General features: G+C 48.6%; 1 protein-coding gene across 3 annotated transcripts in view; it reads right to left on the bottom strand.

Moving 5' to 3' along the window:
* ITPRIP (inositol 1,4,5-trisphosphate receptor interacting protein) overlaps window positions 1-14630 on the bottom strand; it is a 28556-nt gene that overhangs the window by 11285 nt on the left and 2641 nt on the right. For 2 of the 3 annotated variants that reach the window (XM_087767208.1, XM_087767209.1), the window contains exon 2: window positions 11984-12090. The gene's annotated coding sequence lies outside the window, so the exon portion shown is untranslated. Of the gene's footprint in view, window positions 1-11983; window positions 12091-12193; window positions 12553-14630 lie in introns of those variants that run through there. The other variant, XM_087767212.1, reaches the window with a different exon arrangement.

Consider the following 14630-nt stretch of genomic DNA (forward strand, 5'->3'; position numbering starts at 1 on the left):
AACTGGAAGTGACAACATCTTTAGGCCACATGAATTTGCAAGAAGCATGTCTGTTTTCAGCCTCACCAGAGGAAGTTTTCCTGGTCAAAACTGCCCTTTTGCTACTGTAGCTATTCACACCAGAAAATGAAGCCAAACATTGACCCTAGTTAAGGTTTAAGGTTAACCATGCTCAGTGACCAAGGTCAGTGGAGCCTGGCCTGGGCAGCAGCAAGGGTGGTACGGGCAGAGCATTCCCATATCCCACAGCTTTCCTGGCTAATATGGAAATACTAAATAATACAGGTGAAACCAGTAGCACTGCCTGCTAGGGCAGTCCAGCCTTCCCCATAACAAAGGCCGCTCTTTTCCTTTGCTTTTAACTTCAGCCCAAGTCATTTAAGTCTGATAAAAATATTTATGCCTGCTCTGGCTGAGACAGCTTTCGTGTGGGGAAGAGGGAGAGAGTCCAAATGTTTCCAAGCTGGAGACATCATTGTTTCATCTATGCATCCAATTTAGCAACATTTCAAGCATGAAGAAAAAAGAAAGTATTCATGAGTTTTTAAACAGCAAGTTGCCAAACCGATCTTCAACCTTTTCCAAATTTCTGGCCCTGACAGTTTTTTCCCATTCAAAACACAGACAATGTCCAGGCTTGGTAACAGGCTTACATCCAACTACCTTCTGCTGACCCTCCTGCAGCAGTCCCAGGGCTCCAAAGAGCCCCCTGAGGGAGAGCACTGTGGTCCTCGCCGCATCACAGGCAGGCCACGTCTGTGAGCAGCCGAGCCTGCCCTCGCCCTGCTCCCCGGGCTGGGGCGTTCCCGGGGTGAGAGAGCAGAGACCCCACCTCTTGTGCTCCCACAGGCACAAAGCAGGGGAAGAAGCAGCGAGGCCAAGGAAAGCCACTCAGGGAAGGGAGGAGGGCCAGGAGCAAGCAGATAAATGGAGCCCCAACATCCCCATGCAAAGCTCCATCTCTGCTCACTGCCCAGCACGTGATGCTGCTTGTTCAAACCTGACCGTGGCACCAGAATTTGTTTCCTTCTAGGCTTTTCCATGGCACTCACTGCTTCAGTAACTGGGTGCTTCACTGATTTTAAGGTTAACGACTGCTCTGAACAACCCTGGGAAGTGAGGGGGCAGGCACCATCCCACTCTCCAGCTGTGGAGCGAGGGCTCAGAGAGATAAAAGCAGCCGATCACTCTGCTGCACAATTAGAAACAATGATCAGCTGTGTCCTGCAGCACTTGGTATGTTCAAAGGCTTCACCAAGAGCACCTGCAGCCCTCCACCCTCAGCTCCCAGGCAAGTTAGGCCTCATCCTTTCAAGCCTGAAGCAGCCTCCCTGGCTGGAGGATCCCGATCAGCCCTTCAGCAGGTCCCAGATGATGCGGGGAGCCCCAAGAAGGGAACGGGGAAGATGACACTATCATGCCGTTCAGGTTGTTGCCATGAAGCCATGTGCAGAAGGAGGCCAGCTCTCACACTAAGCTGATCTGAAAGCCCTTTGCTGCACAATTCAGTAATGTTTGGTTCACCCGTTTGCCTGGAGCACAGTTACAGGTAGCATCTTGCAAGGAAAGGGAAGCGGCACATGAAGCTCACAGGCGCGTAAAGCCTTCGCACAGCCAGGCAGAAGCTTGCCTAAGGTCAGGTGATGGCTGGAGAGCACCCTCTGCATGTGGACTTTGAGAGCTGGCTGAAATCCTCTTGCTTACACATCATAAAAACCAAGGGGTGAGTCTGCCCAGAGAGGCTTGCCCCAAAACTGCCACGGGAAAAGACTCTTCTCCTTTGCCACATTTGGGCAGCGCCAGCCATGCCAAAGGCTGGAAGGAAATGGGCCGGAGCTCTGAAAATGATCCCTCAGGTGAGACCTGACTCACCAGCCATGCTGAGCCCCTCGGCAGTGGAGCAAAGGCAGAGCTGCAGCTCCTCACCAGCACAAATGCAGCCCCCTAAGCCAAAAAACTGTTGCTGTGCTCTACAAACCAACGCTTGCTGTGCCTGCATCTCTGCAGTAACTGTCTCCGCATCACCTGTGCTACCTGGGTCCCTGCACAAGTGGCCTTGAAGGAAAATCATCTGCAGAAACTATTGCAAGACAATATAAAAATAGCCATCGCACTGTTTCCTGACTGTAGTCAGCCCTGAAGATGAGTAGCGCTTGCAGTGCACGCTAGCGCAAGCAGATTTGCTTAGTGGTGTTTTATGTGGCATGGGGGCAGAGCTCGGCTCTACCTTCCACTTCTGCCTTGAAGACCTTCTCCTCACCTGGGAGCATCACAGAGCTCATCTGATGTTCACGTGGGCCGACTTGTGACAGCCACTGCCCTGTGGCAGTGTGTGCTCTCCCCCTTCCCACCAGCCACCCTGCCATAGGGGATTTCCCTGCATGAGTAGCAAAGTCCTTTGTAGAGACGATGATGCTCAAAGCCGTAACAATGTCCCGGCCCTTCCAGCTAAAATGTGCTCAACTTCTGATGTCCCCAAGCCTTCCTCACACGCTCTTCCATAGCAGCCTCCTGCTCAGGCTGGCAAAGGAAAAGAGGCTTAAACAGCAGCTTGCAACTTGCCTCTGTAGACTGCTCATGTGCTCTGAGCCCGGATAACCCTCCATCTTCTCTGAAAACACGGGAGAATATTTCCCTTTCATTAATGGTCCCTTTCTTTCCTCAAGAGTTCCTTATACAGCCATATTTTTTTCACCTTTTTGTTCCCTTAGATTTTGAATCATGGGAAGCAAAACATGCTCTGGCTAGTGTTCAGCAATAAACCAGATAGGAGTGAGCTGAAGTTTTGATTCTTAAATTAGAAAAACCCAAGTCAAGCCACTGAATGCTGTTCAGTAATGCACTGGAATACGCCAAGACGTCATTTACGACACGCTCAATTGCTTCCTGCGATTTGGCTGACACAAAAGGCAGTGAATAGGTGGCTGCCACATTGTGTTTTGCTCTGGTAGGCTGCAAGAAAAGAGGCGATTTGAAGAGATGATAGAAACTACAGCTGGTTGGGAGATTTTTCACTGAAAGCTGCCAAGTTTTTGAAACCAGAACTTTCATGGGAACAAATATGATTTGAGACTCTTTTGGGGAAGGTCCTTGAGGTCTGGAAAGGACTCTGCTGCTTGTTTTGACTGGAGAGATTAATAGCCCAGAACAGCCACTAACCTGTACTTGGGACTTTCTTACTGGGAAGACGTGAATCTCAAGTCCCGGGGTTTCAGGCCCAGTTCAGCCGTACTCCCTCATAGCTGAGCTTCTGGGAGCTCCACCATTCCTCCCCTTGCTGTAACGGAAAACAAATTGCCTTTTGGCCTTTGAGTGTATTGTCTGAAAATGCTTCTCCTGCATTTACGAAGACCTAGTCAAGACAAAAAGTTTGCTGAAAGCCCTTTGAAATGCACTATGTCCTCCAATTTGCAAATACCATTGCCACCTCTGCATGTATTCAGAGGTATGCCAGGCTGCAGCAGAAAGAAATTACGTTCCCTCTTACTGAGGACTACAAGCTCTGAATTGTAAGAAACATGCACAATGAAAGAGAAATGGGAATTGCAGAGATGGATGCCAGTATTATTGCTCCTGCCAAAAACTTGGAAAGATGCACTTTATTTAGTCAACCTCACACCATGCTGCTGTTTTTCCACCATCTCCCCATCAACATTTACAGAGGAGTCGAAAGGCCTTTGCTGGCTCTGGACAGATGGTGAGGGCAGTTTTCCTTCCAGCTGCTACATGTAAAGCCTCAGGAAGAGATATGTGCTGGGTGGATGTTCATGGAAATGACGAAGGTACCACTAGAGAGAGCAATACCCTGGTGAAGATATCAGACTGGTCTCTGTCATTAGTTGCTGGGAATTCGTTGTTCAAATTTTGCCTCTTTTGCACTGAGAAGAATGAGAAAATTTTCAGGTTTTAATTTTATATGCACATATTTAAAAAACAGAGCACACGTCTATGCCCTTATAGTCTGATCGCTTACCTTGGATGACACAAACTTCTGTTGAAGGCTCTCCTCCAAATTCAGGAGGGAGTAGCAGTAATCTAAGCTTTGTTCTCCTTCCTGGCCCCTGAGGTTGCTGCCCTTATCACTTGGCTGCTTTCAGGTCAATGCTCTGCTCTGCAAGTTTGACCTGGGCTTTCACAGGACTTGAGGAATTGGTTTTGGCAGGACTTCAGTCAAACCTGTCTTGTTCTTGAGACCATTTTTACTGAAGAAGTATTTTCTCGGGTGGGCAGGGGAGGAGTCCCGTTTTGGTGAAGAATTTCAGACCAGAAAAGAGTGAGGTTTCTACCCAGGTCAACACAACGTTTGTTGGGGCCTGCAGGTTATCCAGCACCCCAGTGTGATGGACACTGCCAGCTAAGCCAGTTCCTAGGAGACATCATGCCGAAGCACTGCATCTCAAAACAAGAGTTTCCATGTTCACTTGAGTCAGAAAGGTGGGGCTGTGGCATCAGGTGGGGCTGGCGAGGCACTGGACCCTCAGGGGGGCTGGAGGGCCCTTATAGCCCAGGCAACTGCTCAGAGCCCACGTACTGAAACACACCCCAGGGTGACTAAGGGTTTATTGCACCAGTCTACCCTTCCCACCCCACTGCGTATGCATTAGCACATATGATCCTGCCTAGCTGTTACCTGGCACAGGCAGCAAGAGCCCAGAGGCTCAAATGAGGATCCTTAGCTGGTTTCTACTCTCCACAACAAAGACCCCACTGCTGCAGTGAGAATGCGTCCCCAGAACCGAACAGAGCCATGAAGACCCCCCACTTCCCGCTCCACCATCAGCTTTGACAGCACCCAGCACAGCCCACTCAGAGATCATGCAGCATGGCGCAGCCCCGAGAGGCTCCTGCTCTCCCATCTCTTGAGCACAGTCAGCTGCAGCGCACACAGCCCAGCCAGGAAAACTGAGCCACAAAAACGCAATACAGAGTCTGAGCGGCACCAACTTGTGCTGTTCTTTCACCCCCTATGAATCCAGCTTGCATACAGGATGTTGGTGTGATGAGCTACCGACAGGGACAGGACGGTTCCAGCCACAGCAGCTATAACTCATGCTCTGACTTGTCTTCTTGAGCATTAAATTAGTGCTACAGACAAAGTACCAAATTCCAGTTGCCAGCACAGTCGCAGTTGGTTCAGCATGGTCTAGTGGGATCAGGCTCTGTCTCTGGCTCTCTACCAAAGCCACCAGTGGAAAGGACCGAATGCACCAACACATCAGGTGCAGAGGTCTGGATGTTGAGACTGGTACCACAACCATGTTTAAAACCAGAACAAGCCAGCTGGCCTGCTCAGGACTACACAAGGCAGGTATGGCAGAGCAACTGCCTTCCAAAACATGCCTGGAAGCCCCACCCCAGATTAGCTGCTTGGCCATAGGACAGCAGTTGGACAAGGTCACTTGCCTGATAACTATTGTTTTGCTGTTTGATTGAGAACACGCTAGCCTTTTGTAACATCCGTGGACATCCTGTCCCGAGCCTGCTGCAGTGCCAACGGGGCCAGTCGCGCAGCTGGAGTCGGACATCCTGCCCAACAGGTCTGCTGTGGACTTTCGGAAGCAATATTTTCCTCCCGGGGTCACCAGATCAGGTATTTCCAAGGAAATGATGATGCTCATCCTGTGCACAGGACTAGGTAGCCCTCCCTTCCCACAGACAGGCAGATTCGGGGTGGATAGGCATGCAAGCAACACTGACATTGCTCTGGAGGCAGACACTACCATGTGGCCCCAGGTCCAAGCAAGAAGTGATTTTGTCAGCATCTCTTCAAGCAGAGGAGTGCTTGACTTGCCCTGGCAAGGACAGGGAGTCTCTCTCATGTATTCCAGTCATTCACTACCATTGCCATCAGGAAGCTTTCTTTCATGCCCTTGCTGCAGTTTGAACCCCTAACTTTCCGGTGGCCACTGTGGGTAAAAGTAGGACAGATCGTTTCTTTTCTTCTTGCAGTAGCGCTCAAGATGTTCAGAGGTCCTCCCCTCCTGCCTCAGCTTTCTCTGCACACAGATGTATTTGTAAGATGTTGCTATAAAATCCCATGGCCCCCTTCCCCCAAAGCCTAGAGTACACAGTTTTCTTTCTGGCTTAAAACAGGTTATTTGCCTTTTAGGGCTCTTTTCCAAAACCCAAAGAGATGTGGCACCTTTTAGATTTTCAGTTTCATCAGCAAGTGGGGGATATTTCCGGATATTTCTAAGTCACTATTTCTCAGTACATACAGGTACCATGCCAGTGACCAGAACATTGCTCTCCACAACTACCTGAAAGGAGGCTGTAGCGAGGTGGGTGTCGCTCTATTCTCCCAAGTAATAAGCGATAGGACAATAGGAAACTGCCTCAAGCTGTGCCAGGGGAGGTTTAGATTGGATATTAGGAAAAATTTCTTCACAAAAAGTGTTGTCAAGCATCTGAACAGGCTGTCCAGAGAAGTGGTGGAGTCCCCATCCCTGGAGGTATTTAAAAGATTGGTAGATGTGGCTCTTAGGGACATGGTTTAGTGGTGAACCTGGCAGTGCTAGGTTAACGGTTGGACTCGATGATCTTAAAGGTCCTTTCCAACCTAAATGATTCTATGATTCTGGCCCCCTCTTCCTGCCCCAGAAGCCGGCAGCCACCATCAAGGACAGCTGTAATAACTCTAAATGAACACAGAACCACGTCATGCTCCCAAAGCACCACTGTTTACTCACTGTAAGGCTGGACCCAAGAGGGGGTGCCCATGGAGACCAGGAGACAAAGCTAACAGCGTGAGGAGTGTGCTACTCAGCATCCTGCCCATTGCCTGAATGTGTTTTTTTGCTTTTTGACTGTGCAAGCCAGATCAGCTCTTGTCAGCAAGCAGCGCGTGGGCAGCCTGTGCAGTGCCTCGGGTTCCCCCTGCTACGGCTGAGAAGCGGTTTTACAAATTGGAACATAGTGCTGGCTGCGAGGGAGGCAGGAGAGGAAAGGTAGGAAGCATGCATGTGGCTCCCACCCACGTACTGAGCTGTTGTGGTAGGATCACGGCCAGGAACAGCTTGGCTTTTTAAGCCAAATAAATTTTCTCTGTTAATTGTGAGGAAAACAATTGGAGTAGAATGAACTTTTGTGGATATTTTTTTTTTTTTAGAAGGAGGAAAAACGCACACCAAGAAATAAAAAAAGAAGGCTGGCTTACCAACCTCGCCAGCTCCCTCCCCTCAAGCCTAATGTGCTGGGAGCTCAGGCAATAGCTGGTTGTTCCCTTGCACAATCTTTCATCGGCACAGATGGACACATACCCCCTCCTGCTTTACCAAAAGCCTGATAGTGTCAACAACAATGTATGGAGCAATGTCACCGCACAGATGCTCTCTGGCCTCCAGCTGGTGCTCATGCTGGGACCCGCTCTGGCTGTCACCCTCTCAGCCACACAACCTCCCCTTGCACGTGCAGACAGCCACGGCTCATTGATCCAATCTGGCAGTCACCTCTGGGAAAGGTGGTGAGAGTACAAAAAAGGTTCCGTTGTCAAGATGTTTGTTTAAATCTGCCTTTCTTTTCCCCACTTAATTCTCAACAAGGTGGACAAAATCACACCAGTGCTGTTAAATCAGGCAGTGGTTACTCTGACTCTCCTCATCTTAAGGTAAGCATATGCCCTACATTGCCACACATCCAACTTAGCTATATATTGTGCATGCATTCAAACAAATGCTTTGGTATTAAAAGGGTTGGTGAAAACATTATTAGAAAGTTGATTTCCCAGCAGGGATACACCACTCCAGCACATCTAAGAAGAGCACATGTGGATATTGGCACAGCTCAGATGTGACTCGCAGAATGATTATGTTTTACATGTGAAACTATGAAGTCCCATTTCAGTCATATAACAATGAGCACTTATGTATTACAGACAGTAGAAAGCACAGTAGCTGCCAGACACTTCCACACTGAGACGCTCACCAAAAACACAGCAAAAAGAACTTGTCATTGCAGGCTGGCAATTTGGTTGATCTGATATCTTCTGCTCCACCACAGTCTTGACTCTGTGACAAAGTCACACTCCTATGTCAGGAGACCTGCATGCCTAAGTATCTGCTTAAACAGGACTCAAAAACACTGGATGGGATCAGAGGTTTGTGTGATGTTGGACTATTGTATTGCTAACTAGTTACAGCTGTTTGTATTCAAACAGTTGGGGAGGAACAGTATTTAAAAGCTGGATATTGTAGCCAAAACGTCACCACAGAAATGAAAAGCAATGCTTTATTCCATTGCCTGCAATACCGGCTTTTTTATAAAACACAATATAGTTCCTTAAATAAAGTAAAAAAAAAAAAAACAAAACCAAACCAAAAACCAGACTGTGAAAGCCCCTGCAGGGATGGGTAGAGGGCGTGGAAGAAGGAGAGAGCAAGAAAGAGCACTGTTACTGCAATGCCCCGTTTCCTTGACTCTCACTAGGATGACTCCCTGATCTAAGCAGAGGCACTCCGCATTGCACGCCAGCATCTGCAGGAAGGATCAGGCCCTCTTACTTCATTACCTGGTGGCTCTAGAAAAGAACAGGAGAAACAACACAAACGCTTTTGGAAGCAGTAAGCCCAGTCTTGGCTCGCTAGTCATAAACCTAAAAACTGCCAAGAGACACGTACGCACACAAATATGTTGGCTGCAGAGTACTGCTGGCTAACCCTGCTTTTCAAAATCAGTCTGAATAAATAAAAATCAGAAGAAAAAAGCAAAGCTATACAAGAAAACAAACTGCCCCACTTCCGTACAATATTTCCATGAAGCTTTCAGCACCCGTGGCCACCAACTCAGAGCCATTTTTACCCAAGAGAATGACTCAGAGACCAGCCTATTGCCACATGCACCCATATTTAATAATTTTCATGTGCTCTTTGCTCAGTCCCCTCTGCTTACCAACAAAAGAAAACAGCTTTAAGCTCTTTCTTTCCCTGAAGAGTTTGTAAACTGAATGCTGGGAAGAAAAACTCTGAAAAGACTCAATGGGATAAGACTGATGTAACGTGCACTGCTGTAGCAAAAGTACCAAACACACGTTAAGGCTGTGAAGCCACGTGGTTTTCATTTGGGATGTGTGGGGCGAACACATACGCTTGCTTCCTTTATAACACAAGCACAACAAAGGAAGGCTTTGTTTGAAAGCCAAGGGACAGCCTCTCCGCACACTTAAAGGCTAAGTTACAACGCAATGGGAACTGTGAGTCATAGCTGTGGGGCCCCTGCTCGTAGGCACAAAAATCCCCTCTGCTGCAGCAGGCAAGGAGCTTAGCTTAGCAAGGAGCAAAGACAGCTTCCAGCTCCGCATGGGAGACTGAAAGTGTCCAGGACTAACAGCAAATAACAAGGCTGAGCTGGGAGCACACGTCGTGGATGACTTAACGACGCAAACACGTCCCTTTCAGTCGACATTTCTTCCTGTAACTCCTTCAGAGCTTGAGATCATAACCCTGCACTCGTTCCAAGAGCATAAAGCAGCTATGGCTCCACAGGGAGGTGGGATGGATGTCAGCCAAGCACCTTCAGACCATCTTCTGACTTTGGCTGCAGAAGAGCTCAGCCATGATACATAGCCTGAGCATAGCCAGCTCACTAGGTAGGACTGCTCTATGTCCTTAAGTCACCTAGTGTGCCAGATAATTGATGTCACTGCGTGTTACAGTAGGGGAGGGTGAGCTGATGGATTCCAGCTACCCAAAATACAGACACCCATCTCATCCTTGCCCCTACTAGCCTGGGAGAAAAAGATAAGGGTCGTCTTCAATTATCATGCAGTCTGCATTGCAGAAGTGGCTGTGCTGCAGAAAATCCAAGTGTTTTCTCCCACATTTCCAACAGTCCCAAGGTATTTGGTTGCTAAATCTCCAGAGGTCTTTAGAAACCAAACTCTCATTTGAAACCAGTGGCAGTCAGGTACCTGAACATCCGGGAGGAAATAGCTTAGGATCTAAGCATTTTGGGAGCAGATACACACACAAGCACATGCCCCTCTGGGAAGCACTATACTGTGAACATCAAGCATCACAGTTTAAGCTTGAGAACGTCTCCTTATCTCCATCTCTGGTACGTATCAATATTCTACAAGAGTTTAAAAAAATAGGGAAAAAAAATGAGGTCTGAAAAAGCAATACACTCTCCCCCTCTGCCTACATGCATGGCCTGCACTGCACCTGGATGGTTTCTGGCAAGTCTTTGTCTACTTTGTTCTGAAAAGCTTCCAGCAAATCTCCATCTCTGCCTCTCAAGGCAGTTTAGACTACTGCTTAACTACCTCTACCTGTAGGAAAGTCTCCTTATCACTGCATATGCTTTCTCCAAAACAAGCTGTAAGCCCTGCTGGGATTCTGGCACATACAGGCGGTGTCTTCTCTTAGGCAGCTACTGCCCTCCCTGCGGGCAGCGTGGGAACTGTTTGCTCCCACTCATCAGGTGTTCACTGAGCATCACCAAATGTGGAAGAACTGAAAGCAAGGCACTCTGAAGCTGATTTTCATTGTTTTCATTTGGGTTTGGCCACAAACTCTGTCTTTTCAATTGATGGCGCCCGCCATCCCTTGAGCCAACCCAGAGAAAGATGCAGTGGGTTACACAGGTGGCTCAGCTGATGCCTTATAGCTAACGTCACTTTTCTGCTCAGGCGCAAGAACCTTCTCTACGTGCTCTTCCCCCTGGTTTCGAAAGCGAAGGAACAGTACGTTTTCCTTTGCCAGGCAACTGAAATAACCATATGAATTGGAGACTGTGCCTAACAGGGCTTAAATTCTGCAACAGTTGGCCTGAATGGTCCTCATCCTTGCCAACACCATGCTTGGTTTTTCCAAACCACATGCATGGCAGTGGGGTGCATCAGATGTTTTCCCTGTAAATGCTGAAAAAGCATCTCTGCCTTGAGGCAAATATCACTGACATAAATAATGTGCTAGATCAGCCAGAAAAACCTGCTGGAAGAGGGATAATAATGAAAGACGGTGGGGGAAAAGGAAAAAGAAAAAGAGCTTCATTTACACCCAGGAGGATGGCAATGGGCCAGCTCTCACAGCTTTGATCGGGGCTGGCTGGAAAAGCATGTCAGGGAACGCTGTGAGCTGACATTTGTTAGAGCAGAGCAGCCATGTGAACTGGCTGGGATGGGAAGAAGGTGACAGACACCACCCAACACAGACACAGACCCAGAATAAATAAGAAAAAAAATCACATGGAGTACATGAAGTAACAGGTATTCAGAGCTGTAGCAGGACATTGTGGCAGTCAGGACTGCTGCTCTGGCGGCTCCCTCTGCCATCAGCTCTAGTTCTTCCCTTCCCACCCCTGCTACCCTCAGAGCCTCCTGTCACACACTCGCAGAGCAACACTGCCAGACGCCTGGGTTTCACCCAGCAGTTCTGCTTTCAGCAGGTTTTTCAGGGGTTTTTGTACAAACATGAGAACTCTACACATTGCTGGCTTGTAAAAGCCACTATTTCCCTTCAATGTGGCTGCCTCTGCTGTCACCCCTGATCACCAGGAGGTTGTGCAGGCACTTCCAAGGCCTTTGCTCTCCCTCAAACACCTGGAGGAGGGGGAACCTAGTGCTTTCCCAATCTGGGTAAGGTACCTCTGGCAAGTTCTCCTGCACAGCAGCAAATGCAGCAGTAGCTGCTGTCCACAAAGCTTGGACCTGTTGGTTCCCTTCTGCCATCACTCTCTGACTAGACTCCAACTGTACCAAGCAGTCAGATAAAAGCAATTTTATACCGAATGCCAAAAGAGAGAGGCTTTTAACGCTGATCTTCTAAACTGAAGCCATTTCCAAATTAAACCTTCACAGTATCGCTACTTTTGCTTTGCAAGTGCTGTCTGACCCTTGCTGCTGGGAACATTTACTAAAATATGAGCCACACCACTTTCCTTCCGGCATTTCTGCTGCAAGGCTCAAGATCTCCTCGTGAGAGCCCATCAAGAAGCTTTTCTAAATCACATCAAATCTGGAAGGAAGAATGACCCCCGGAGCACTTACCTGCTACACGACTTTGCAGGTGCTCATTAAACTTCACATTACGACTATTACCGTGATGCAGAGAAGACTATATTCAGTCAGCCACCACTGAAGCACAGCCAGGAAGTCTGCAAAACACAAAGAGAACGAATGAGGAAGTTCAAGGCAGAAGATGGGTACGTAATGCAGTTATCTAAATTAGGGATTAATTAAAAAAAGAGATTAACTTACCCCCTTACCTAATAAAATGATCATAAAACCTCAAGAGACAAGAAATAATCAGCTTTGAAGTGATCAGGGAAGAGTTAAAATGCTGCTTCTCCCATGGGAAAGCGTGCAAATCACACCATGGGTCTGTCAGTGTTGCAGACATACTGGCAAGCGAGGATCTCCCTCCTCTGACTCCATGCTCACCCACCAGCCCTCTCCTTTTAAAACGGATTAGGGTCAAATTAGCAGCTGCATAAGTACAAGGGCTGGGACAGTTTTGTCTGGGATTGGTTTGCCTCAGAAAAGGCATCTAGCTGCTGTAAGCAGCTTGCGAGGTAGAAATACTTGCTTGGGGAGCTGGGTTTAGAGAGCTAGTGTGAGAAACAGAAAACACAGGAGAAGGGGCAGGAAATAGGTCTAAGAGCATACAGGAAGATGTGACACACAGAACCACAAAAGATAAACTACCATATTTTAGGAGAGAGAAGTTAAGAAATTTTAGGTGAAACAGGAAACAAAGCAAAGTCCTCTGGGCAGAAGCAGGAGTGGATGGGCCCGACAAGCTGGTTGTAGGCAGATAAAGGAGACGTTCGTTACCCAGCTGCACACAAGCGGGCTGGGGAACAGGAATCCACCGCCCTTGTTACCAGCCACGATCGCCACTTCAAACCCTCTGTCTTGATCCAAAGGATGATGAAACCATGAATAGCTCCTCCGTGGGCTGAGCTGGGCTTTGGATCTGGGTCCTTTAAGGGCTTGGTATTAGGTAGACGCCTCCTTGCTCTCCTGAACCCCTTCACTTCAGCAGCCGTTGGGGAGGGGATGGCTCAACCCTCCCTCCTCCCACGTACCTGCTCTGACCAGACTGTGTGTACGGTTTCACTTCTCCATTTCCATCTTCAGCTGTGAGGCCAAATTGGGCAAACAGGCTCTGCCCTGACCTCCCAGTACCTCGCAGCCTGCAGGGCTGCTTCTGCCTCTGCTCAGGCAGCGCCACGACACTACCAGCAGAAGCAGCACACACTGCCGAGCACACAGGAGCAAGACACCCCAATCCCAAAAGGGCTGGATCCGAGCTGTAATATCCCAGTGGATGTTTGTTAGCCCTCAGGGCCTGCAATGCCTGGCTGCGTGGTGGCTCAGGGCCAGGTAGGTACAGCAGGCGCTTCTGCTTGGAGGAAAAGAGCTATGAAGTGCCGTGAAGGAACTGTTGCTACGGGACTTATATGCTCTCACTTGTTAAAATAATTTTTAAATCTCAAAAGACAGAGTTTAAGTCAGGGTCTCCCTCTACTATACGTGTACAGATGTCTGAGAGACCTTGACTGAGCCTGAGGGGATGGTCTAAGGTCACTACAAAAAGGTCCATCTCAGCAGCAGGTGTGTCGGCGCTGCATCCTCACACGCTAACACAAACCTCCTCCCGCTCCCTTGGCGGCAGTCTGAGCAACACAGCTCAGTGTTTGTTGTGGGTCAGCCCTATACAAGAACCTCCTCTCCACGCCAGAAACCAAACCTGCCCCTGCTCCAGTGAAGCTCAGCAGCTAGTCTGGCCTTCAGGTCGTGGCAGTAAGACCTGTTTGTTTTGCTGAACCTCTGGCCAAGGTTGGCTCAGCCAACTTCACATGGCCCATGTGTGCGTGGAAATCAAAACAAGCTAAAAAAAAAGCTGCGCCCCTGGGCCAGTTCTCCATCCCTCGAGCTGCTTGAATCTCGGCTACCTGCCTCCCTTCCTATTGCCCATGCTGAGGGGTGAATGGGCAGAAGGTTTTGCTTACACAGCTGAGCCCACACCCCTGCAAAACCTGGAATTCATGGTCGGGCACACGACGATGCCGTGCAGCGCACACCCTGGCCATGCTCCCTCCCTCTCTCTCTCCAGCCTGAAAACCAAAGTCTCTACCTCTCTCCGCCACCCAGCAATTACATGTGCTGATGGAAAGTATGCTGCCTGGCAGCAAACCTGGTTTTTCCCAGTGTAAATGGATTATAATAACACTTGGGAGAGAAAGAGCTGGCCCACCCAACAGCCCATTTGAAAGGGGATCTGAGGGAACAAGCCAGGAGCTTTTTTTCCAGCTCTCTTCTCCATTGCACCATTGCTATGCATTGCAATTGCAATTCTGCGGAGCAGAGCGTGCAGGACAGGACAGCACAGGACAGCAGGGAGACTTCTACATGGAGTTCATATTCTTCTTCATGGAGTTCATATACTTTATCAGTGCTTCCCAGAACAACTGCTTCTTAATGTTCACCTTGTTGTCAGAGGCTGAATTTAGGTTAAGTTTTGCCAGGACAGTTGTTTTAGAGGGGGTGCAGATGTGGAAGGAGAAAGCAATACAACTAGAAAAATAAACCACCCCTTTTGCTGTGTACCTGCTGCACTCAGGGAACTGATTTAAGCTATCAGAAAAAAAAAATAGTATGCCACAATACAATCCACTAAGTGTGTTTCCTG

Source organism: Nipponia nippon, unplaced genomic scaffold (genome assembly GCF_047370975.1).
Source record: "Nipponia nippon isolate SJK-2023a ecotype South Korea unplaced genomic scaffold, ASM4737097v1 scaffold_3, whole genome shotgun sequence".
NCBI lineage: Eukaryota > Metazoa > Chordata > Aves > Pelecaniformes > Threskiornithidae > Nipponia > Nipponia nippon.